Source organism: Ceratotherium simum, chromosome 7, assembly GCF_057802395.1.
Source record: "Ceratotherium simum simum isolate JZ-2026a chromosome 7, ASM5780239v1, whole genome shotgun sequence".
Classification (NCBI taxonomy): domain Eukaryota; kingdom Metazoa; phylum Chordata; class Mammalia; order Perissodactyla; family Rhinocerotidae; genus Ceratotherium; species Ceratotherium simum.
The window spans coordinates 38,573,845-38,583,821 of NC_141906.1; positions in this window are offsets into that span (position 1 = coordinate 38,573,845).

The following is a 9,977-nucleotide window of genomic DNA, read 5'->3' on the forward strand; positions in this document are numbered from 1 at the left end:
TTCATGTGCCTATTGGCCATCTGTATATCTTCCTTGGAGAAGTGTCTGTTCATTTCCTCTGCCCATTTTTTGATCGGGTTGTTTGTTTTTTTGTTGTTCAATTGTGTGAGTTCTTTATATATTATGGAGATCAACCCCTTGTCTGATGTATGTTTTGCAAATATTCTCTCCCAGCTGGTTGGTTGTCTGTTCATCTTGATTCTGGTTTCATTTGTCTTATAAAAGCTCTTTAATCTGATAAAGTCCCACTTGTTTATTTTTTCTTTAGTTTCCCTCATCTGGGTAGGCATGTCATCTGAAAAGATTCCTTTAAAACCTATGTCAAATAGTGTGTTGCCTATATTTTCTTCTATGAGTTTTATAGTTTCAGGTCTCACCTTCAGGTCTTTGATCCATTTTGAGTTAATTTTTGTGAATGGTGATAGCACATGGTCCACTTTCATTCTTTTGCATGTGGCTGTCCAGTTTTCCCAGCACCATTTATTGAAGAGACTTTCCTTTCTCCATTGCATGTTCTTAGCACCTTTGTCGAAAATTAGCTGTCTGTATATGTGTGGTTTTATTTCTGGGCTTTCAATTCTGTTCCATTGATCCGTGTGTCTGTTTTTGTACCAGTACCATGCTGTTTTGATTACTATTGCTTTGTAGTATGTTTTGAAGTCAGGGATTGTGATGCCTCCTGCTTTGTCTTTTTCTTTAGGATTTCTTTAGCTATTCGGGGTCTTTTGTTGCCCCATATAAATTTTAGTATTCTTTTTTCTATTTCTGTGAAGAATGTCATTGGGATTCTGATTGGGATTGCATTGAATCTGTAGATTGCTTTAGGTAATATAGACATTTTAACTATGTTTATTCTTCCAATCCACGTGCATGGGATATCTTTCCATTTCTTTATGTCATCATGGATTTCTTTCAATAATGTCTTGTAGTTCTCATTGTATAGGTCCTTCACCTCCTTGGTAAGATTTATTCCTAGGTATTTTATTCTTTTTGATGCAATTGTAAATGGTATTATCTTTTTGAGCTCTCTTTCTGTTAGTTCATTATTAGCATATAGAAATGCAACTGATTTTTGTAGATTGATTTTGTACCCTGCAACTTTGCTGTAGTTGTTGATTGTTTCTAATAGTTTTCCAACAGATTCTTTAGGGTTTTCTATATATACAATCATGTCATCTGCAAATAGTGAGAGTTTCACTTCTTCGTTACCTATTTGGATTCCTTTTATTCCTTTTTCTTGCCTAATTGCTCTGGCCAAAACCTCCAGTACTATGTGGAACAGGAGTGGTGAGAGTGGGCAGCCCTGCCTCGTTCCTGTTCTCAGAGGAATGGCTTTCAGTCTTTCCCCGTTGAGTATGATGTTGGCTGTGGGTTTGTCATATATGGCCTTTATTATGTTGAGGTACTTTCCTTCTATTCCCATTTTATTGAGAGTTTTTATCATAAATGAATGTTGTATCTTGTCAAATGCCTTCTCTGCGTCTATTGAGATGATCATGTGGTTTTTATTCTTTGTTTTGTTGATGTGATGTATCACGTTGATTGATTTGCGGATGTTGAACCATCCCTGCGTCTCTGGTATAAATCCGACTTGATCATGGTGTATGATCTTTTTAATGTATTGTTGTATTCGGTTTGCCAATATTTTGTTGAGGATTTTTGCATCAGTGTTCATCAGTGATATTGGCCTGTAATTTTCTTTCTTTGTATTGTCTTTACCTGCTTTTGGTATCAGGGTGATGTTGGCCTCATAGAATGATTTAGGAAGTGTTCCATCTTCCTCTATTTTTTGGAATAGTTTGAGAAGGATGGGTATTAAATCTTCTTTGAATGTTTGGTAAAATTCACTGGAGAAGCCATCTGGTCCTGGACTTTTATTTTTTGGGAGGTTTTTGATTACTATTTCAATCTCTTTGCTTGTTATTGGTCTATTCAGATTCTCCATTTCTTCTTGGTTCAATTTTGGGAGGTTGTATAAGTCTAAGAATTTATCCATTTCTTCTAGATTGTCCAATTTGTTGGCATGTCTTTTAATATTTAAGTGATGTCAGCCAGATATTGTTTTAAAAAGCTATGGCGATTGGTGTACATATTACCTTGCCTCCCCCAGAGGACACAGCCTTTCTTCTGTTAGGCCTCTGGGATGAGGAGATGATCACTTTGGTCCAATCAATAGTTGAGGTGGTCAGGGGTGGGTTGCATCTTTAATTAGTTTCATTTTATTTCTGATTTCAAATGTCTTGAGGGAAAGATAGATTCTGTGTATATTAGAGGACTCTCTTTTAGTAGCTTGTTGAGATCTAAGTACCACAAGACCCTGTCTTTGCCATTGAGCACAGCCCTCAGTTTTATGCTCTGTCACACACTCAGCAAAAATCTTGCTGCTGGATCTTCCCATCATTCATGATGACCTAGTGTGTGATGGCAAAGGCACCTTCAGATGCTATACTCAGCAAGGCGGAAGGCCAGCCTGGGGTCAAAACATGGAAGCAGCTCGCACTGGCAACAAACCTCTACTGTGACCACTATCTTGCTCCCTTCTCCCGCAAATCAATACCAAATATATACAGATTATTCCAATAAAGTTTTGATTTACTTCATTGTCTCTATGTTTACCAACCCAAGGAAACTGGGGTTACCAGTTCAGCAGGATAAGGTTGTTTATGGATCAGAGATTTTACATCTTGGACTGCCTATACCCGGAGTCATTATTCTTGAGCTATTAAGGAGCACACTGAGCTCTTTTAAAATGGTGTGACATGGGGCTGGCCCCATGGCTTAGCGGTTAAGTGCGCGCACTCCGCTGCTGGCGACCTGGGTTCGGATCCCGGGCGCCCACCGACGTACAACTTCTCTGGCCATGCTGAGGCCGCGTCCCACATACAGCAACTAGAAGGATATGCAAGTGTGACATACAACTATCTACTGGGGCTTTGGGGGAAAAATAAATAAATAAAATTATAAAAATTAAAAAAAAATGGTGTGACAGATTGAATCATTATTCCCAATGCTTCATGACCTTCCTCTATTGGAATTCTATATCCACGTCCTTATCATATGACTCTTTAGTGTCTCTCACTAAAGGAGGCAGAGGACACCTCCCCTCCTCCCAGCTGAAGATATGCTTCGCCATGTAACTTGTTTTGGTCAATGAGATGGGCCAAAGTGACAAGTGTGCCAGTTCCAGGCCAAGACCTCAAGAGGCATCTTATGTTTCTGCTTACTCTCTTGAATTCCAGTGACCCTCCGTGAGAAGAACAGGTCCCAGGTAGCCAATGGTCCAAGGAGAATGAGGAAATATGTGGAACAGGCTTGAACCCAACCAGCAACCTGAAGTCAAGCCCAACTGATTTTAGTTAAGCCTAGCAGAGCCAAATCCAACCTACAGACCTGTGAGAGAGGAAATAAATACCAGTTGCTGTAAGTCCCTGAGAATTTAAAGTTGATTGATATGCAGCAAAAATTGTTTCAAACCAATGGTTAGTATTAAAGATTTTTAAAAGTTTATGCTGATTTGGCTTTATGAAATTTTCTAATTCACCTTAGGTTTCTTCACTTGATTGATCAGGTAGCTTGAATTGGACATTATTTGCAGATTCTTATTTGGCTATCTCCACAACTGTTATGATCTTTCTGATAACAGATTTCAAATGACTAAAATTATCAGGATGTTCAGATTTTGTGTATTTAATTCTGAGGCAGTTTAATAAGTGTGTGCATTCATAACAATAGATTTTCAATTGTTTTACATTTTCCCTATTGTTAAAAATCTTTTAAAATAATCGTTTTATCTCAGAATAAAAAGGCACTCTCTATAATTTATTGAGCATCTGCCAGGCACTGTGGCAAGTATATTTATATCATCTCTTTCTTTGAAAACAAATTGATTTTTTTGATTAGTTAATATTTTCATAACGTAGAAAGTTCAAAAGGCAAAAAAGGGAATGAAGTGAAAAGATTTCTTCTTGCTCTGTTTCCCAGGCTGTCCAGCGGCAATTAATGTTGCCAGTTTCTGTATATTCTTCCAGTGATATTACCTGCACATACAAGCATATGCATATCTATATGTATATATTCTGTTTCTCCGATTTTTATAAATGAATGCAGTGTTAGTATACTATTACAGTGTTCTATACTTTTCTTTTAGTTCTTTTGTTTCACTTAACAACGTATCTTAGGGATTTCTCTACAGCAATGCAGAAAGAGCCTCCTTATTCTTTTAAAAAGCCACATAGTATTCCAATTCACTGGTTCTCAAAATGAGACGGAGTCTTGAGGTCAAAATTATTTTCATAATAACACTAAGATGCTATTTTTTCTTTTTCACTTTCATTCACTACAGGACAATGGAGTGTTCCAGAATCTACATGTCCTGTGTTATTGCTGCGCAATAGTACAGAAGCAGACCTAAAAATCCAGCTGTTTTCTATTAAACCAGATGTTCAAGAGATTTGCAAATGTATAAACCATGCCACCTTTCTTACCGATTTTTTTTTTGTTTTGGAAAATATAGTTACTTTTTAAAAAAATGTGTTATTTATATTAACATGTAAAGGGTTTATTGTTGTTATCTTTAAATGAATAAATATTTTTATAATTTCTAAGTTTTAATAAATATTGATAGATGTAATCCATATAAACTAAAGCTATTGGGATCCTCAATAATTTTTAAGAGTGTAACAGGGTCCTGAGACTAAAAAAAGTCTGAACTGCTATTCTAATGCATAGATGTACTGTAATTTAACCTGTCCCCTACTAATGGACATTTCAATTGTTTTCAATTTGTTGTTACTACAAGCTATGCTGAAATGAATAAACTTCTACACACTTTATTTCACACATGTGTGAGTAAATCTGTCTTGTGTTCTTAGAAGTGGAATTACTGGGTCATATATACCATGGTAAAGTCCCACAGTCGTATATATCATCTCATTCCATTCTTGTAATAACCTTATGAGGTGGGAGCTATCATTAATTCCTTTTTACATATAAGAAAATAGAAGCTTAAAGAAGTTATATAACTTTCTTTTTTTTTTTATAATTTTTATTTATTTATTTATTTTCCCCCCAAAGCCCCAGTAGATAGTTGTATGTCATAGCTGCACATCCTTCTAGTTGCTGTATGTGGGACGCGGCCTCAGCATGGCTGAAGAAGCAGTGCGTCAGTGTGCACCTGGGATCCGAATCCGGGCCGCCAGCAGCAGAGCGCGAGCACTTAACCGCTAAGCCATGGGGCCGGCCCTATATAACTTTCTTAGAGTCATTGGGCTAAGAAGCTGCTACAGAGACAGGAGTGAAACCATTATATCAGACTCTACTCTTCAAACTACTATTTTAAGTTACGGTTTCTGCATGCAGTACATGTACACATTCCTTCAGTTTAATTCACTTATCTGATACCAGTCTCTATTCTTGCCTTGGCCTAAGTTATTTCCTGGCACAGAATAGTCCTGAAATTAGATGAACTGGGCCTCTCAAAGCAAAAGTCAATACCAGAAAATAAGTGATAAGAAGAATAGAGCTTTTTATTTTGACTCACAAGAATTCCAACCACCAAACAATCTGGGAAATCAATTTTAGAATGTGATGCAATTAAAATTAATTTACATAATTCTCAGAGTAAACTTTATAACCAAACCTATATGTCAAAATAATGTATTATGATGTGTTTCCATTTTCCCCCCAACAAAACTTATACTGTACTGTTACTTTTGATTAAGCAACATCATTTTCTGCTTAAATACAAAAAGAAGACAACCCTAAGTGTTTTTAAAGAAATGTAATTTAATTTTTACCAAACCTGTAAATTGCAGAATTATCTTTTTGATACAAAAATCTGGCCACTCCCCTATAAAAATCCTTTAGTGGGCTCCCATTTCTTGTACTATAAAGCTCATAATAAGTCACTCTTGATTGGCCCTTATCTCATAAATTCTCCTACTCACACATTTTGATCTGTTTTGAAATACTTGGAGATCTCAGAGATCTGTTTCCTTCTTTGAATAGGTCTCTTCAAAATAGGTCGATACACAGTAAAACTTACAGAACCTCACTTACATGTGCCATAAAATTTTATATTTGTAATTTTGTGTTATTTTTCTCCAAATTGTTTATGCTTTGGGCTCCACAAAGCTTAGATCTACCTCTCTCTTTTTGCCTGGAATGCCCCTTTCTCTCTTAATTTACTTACTCCTAGTCACTCCTATGAAACCTGCCAACTGTCAGCCCTGCAGGAGGCTTCCCTCACCACTCCAGTCTGATTTAGATGCTTCTTTCACGCTCCCAGTCTATGCTGCTGTCTTATTATACTCTACTGTATGACTTGTCACACTGTACAGTAATTGGAGGTTTAATTCCTTATCTCACCCAGCAGACTATGATCTCCTTGTGAGCAGGGGCCATGTTGAATGAACTAATGAAAAAAATGAACAGCTTTTTATCAAGGAAATCTATTTATCTAAAATTTGCTATGAAATCATACTATTTGGGAGGTTTTCTATTAGTATTCATTTGCTGCATGTTCTTTTGCTTTTTTCATCCACGACTGGAAGGAAATGCCAAATGGTTAAGGTAAATATATGAGAGCAAAACTTAAATTGAGAAATTGTATCACTCATCATATTTTTGTGCAAATAAGTGAAAAGGTTGCTAAGACTAGGATTGCTGGCAAAATAAGTGGAAAGATTGCCAAGACTAGGGTTGTTGGCAAATAAAATTTCTAAGCCCAAAAACCGTGAACTGGTTTTTGGAAGATAGTGATCACACCATCTGAATTGTCAGTCAGCCTCCCTCACTGATAATCTCTCTCTCTAAGCTCCATTACATCAAGTCCAACCTCTATCCCAGGTTCTCAAATAAGCCTGTATTAGCCTGTTTGAGCTAGTGGAATAGAACAGTGGACAAGCAAGGTGAAATTGAAATCAGAAGGTCTGAATCAGTCAACAAATACTCATTGAATATCTACTACACATGGAATTTAAAGCTTCCTCTTGAGCTAACACTAGAATGGGTTTATTCTTGTGATAGCTATCTTTCTAAGCCACAAACTTTAAAAACAAATACTTTGAATTATACAACTTTAAGACTGCTCATGAAAGGATGTCCATGATACCTAGAGTTTAAAAAGCAAGCAACGAACTATATATAATGATCTCATTTTTGTAAAGATCAAAAATAAAAAGCTGTGCACATCACGTTTGTGTGTGTGTTCCTTGGAAAAGAGATGGAAGGATACACATTAAACTGCGAACAGTGATTACCTTGTGACCAAGGGCAGAGAGAGGGAACTTTCATTTTTTATTTAAATACTTGTATTTGAATTCCTTAGAATAAACATGGATTACTTTTGTAATTGTAAAATGTGTAAACAATAAAGAACGTTTAAATAGGTAAAAAGCTTATTCATGTTTTCAGCAAGTATATACATTATATATAATGTGCAAATATTTTTTATATATACATAAACATATATAAATATTATTCTTGCATTATTTACACAAATTTACACATTATTTACACACACTGAATTCACATGTTAAAGAGGAAATTCCACCTGTTGCAGTGCTAGTTATCTGTTTTAAAGGGATTGCCTCTTAATTCATTTTCCCTTGGTTCCTTTTTACTTTCTATGTTTGGTATACATATTTCAGTCTTTCTGATGACATCAAAAATTTACATCAGAAGGCTGCTTGATTGCCTAGAACAGAGGTTTTTTGTGTGTGTGAGGAATTAATTCCTCTTGTAAACACTTTGTGAACCAGGGGAGTATAGGTTGTTTTCTCAAAAAAATGGAAAGGCATCATATTCTGCAGAAACACAATAATCAGTGGGTTTGAGTTTTGAAAATAGCTCTGGGATACCCACTGTTTCCTGGTCAGATGTAGTCCTTTTTCATATTATTGCATGAGATTATAATTGGGCTATAAATTTTATGAAGGCCAGGCCAAGGGCCTGTCATGTTCACCACTACACCTAGCATAGCGGTGGGCAGATAACCAGGGCTTGATGTTGGTGCAGAGTGCATTAGTTGCATATTCAGATGAAAGAAATGGCACTGAAATTATCATGGGAGAAGTTTCATGCAATCATTTTTATATGTAAAATTACTGATTATCTAGTTTGTGGTCTGTCCTGAGGATCTAGAAAAAATATTCTTGTTGTAGTATAGCACAGGATTCGAATAAGATTGCTACATCACTCTTGAGTTTTCCCGGTCTTTTGTGGGTGTATAGATTTGTTGATTTATATGCTAAGCATATATTGTTTACTGTGTGTGTAGCCTGGGAGGGATACAATAGCAGCCAAATGAGGGCTTTGAAGGCTTTTATTTTTTAAAAGTTCATTTAGTTGTTAAAAGGATATTAAAAAATAATGAAAGGCAGATATTTTCTATAACTCAAAGTTTAGCAACTAAATTCATCTTTAAAATTACAAAGAAAACTGTTAGAGAACTATTTTACCCTGGACATTTCCTCCTGGAAAAAAGGAGCTTTGAAAGTTCCTTAATTTTAACTGTGTCTGTTATATTTAAATATCACCAGTAACAATGGCATGAAATTATTGAGATCAATAAGTATCTACTCAATCATATTTCTTAAGTTCAAGTGAGAAAAGACAAACTCTCCTCCGCAGGCTTTACTTCTCATTCACACGCGATATCATGTTAAGAAGAAATGAAAAATACCTACGTCAAAACAATCTTGTTGTACACTTTATGTCAGTTTATTATATATCAATTATACCTCAATAAAGCTGCCCAAAAACCCCAAAACAAAAGAAATGAAATGAAAATGTTACTTTATATGGGACAAATAAAGGAATTCATTTATTTAAGAGCGGTTTCTTCTGGGTTACGACAAAGTAACCCTACAGAGCCTAGTAGCCTAAGGAGGACGATGGCGAGGCAAACTTTACGTAACTAACACCTAATTTTTTTTAGCCTACATTTAGTTTACTATCTTTACTCAACGAAAAAATACTCTTCTAGTTTATTGTGGCATGCTGCAACTCCACGGAGAACTATTTGAACGCTTTGTGTTTTGAGAGCATCATTTCCAGCCTCCAAACAGGATTTTATTTTAGAAGCCTGGGAAAACATCCTTACAAGTAAAATATATAGTTTTTCCTTTGGTGCCCCAAATAGCGTATTCTAAGGCTGTTTCGAAATGCAGACGCTTGAGAGGAGCTATCAGGCTCGGGGCTGGATGTGGCTGTTGTGAGAAACACTTCCTAGAGATCTGAGTGGGCTTCCCAAAGTTCCCCAAATCCCTAGGAAAAAGCCTTTCAAACACAACCTGTAAATAAAGGCATTTTCCTGAGGATTCAACACAAGAAAGCCAGCTTAGGTGTTTTTGCTTGTGGCCGTGGGAAGCAGCTTGCTGGAGTTGACGCTCCAGCGACTCTTCCCGAGGTTCCGGATAAAGTCGGCGCCTCCCTCTCGGTCTTAGTTCCGGGAGGGACAGTGGGCCAGGCGGCTGGACCCGCCCAGGCTCTCGGGAGCACCTGAGACGCGAGCAGCAGGGCGGGTGGGGCGGGCCGAAAGCTTCCCCTTGCCCCCACCCCGGCCGCGGCCGCCGGGGCAGGCGGGATGAGGAATGATTGACGGAGCCGCTCAGTGGCTGGGAGACTGCAGTAGGAGGGACGAAGAGGGGACGACAGCGCTGTCGCCTTAAACTGGTTGGGTTGGGCCTCGGGAACAGCCTCCCCCAGGTCTATTGGCCTCCCTGAATGGGTTGTTATGGTAACAAATGACCGAACAGTCCCTTATGAATCGGCCAATGAGAGGGGCCGTCTTTTCCACCGCACCTCTGAGCAGTAGGTGTTGCGAAAGCCCGGGTAGGGCTCCGAGAAGAAGGCGGTGCTAGGACGCCCTGCGGAAGGGCCGGGGGCGGGCTTGTGACGTTGCCCGGCGAGCCAATCACGCCTGGTTATATCAACGGCCCCGCCCCTTTACCGCACATTTCCCCTCCCCTAACTCA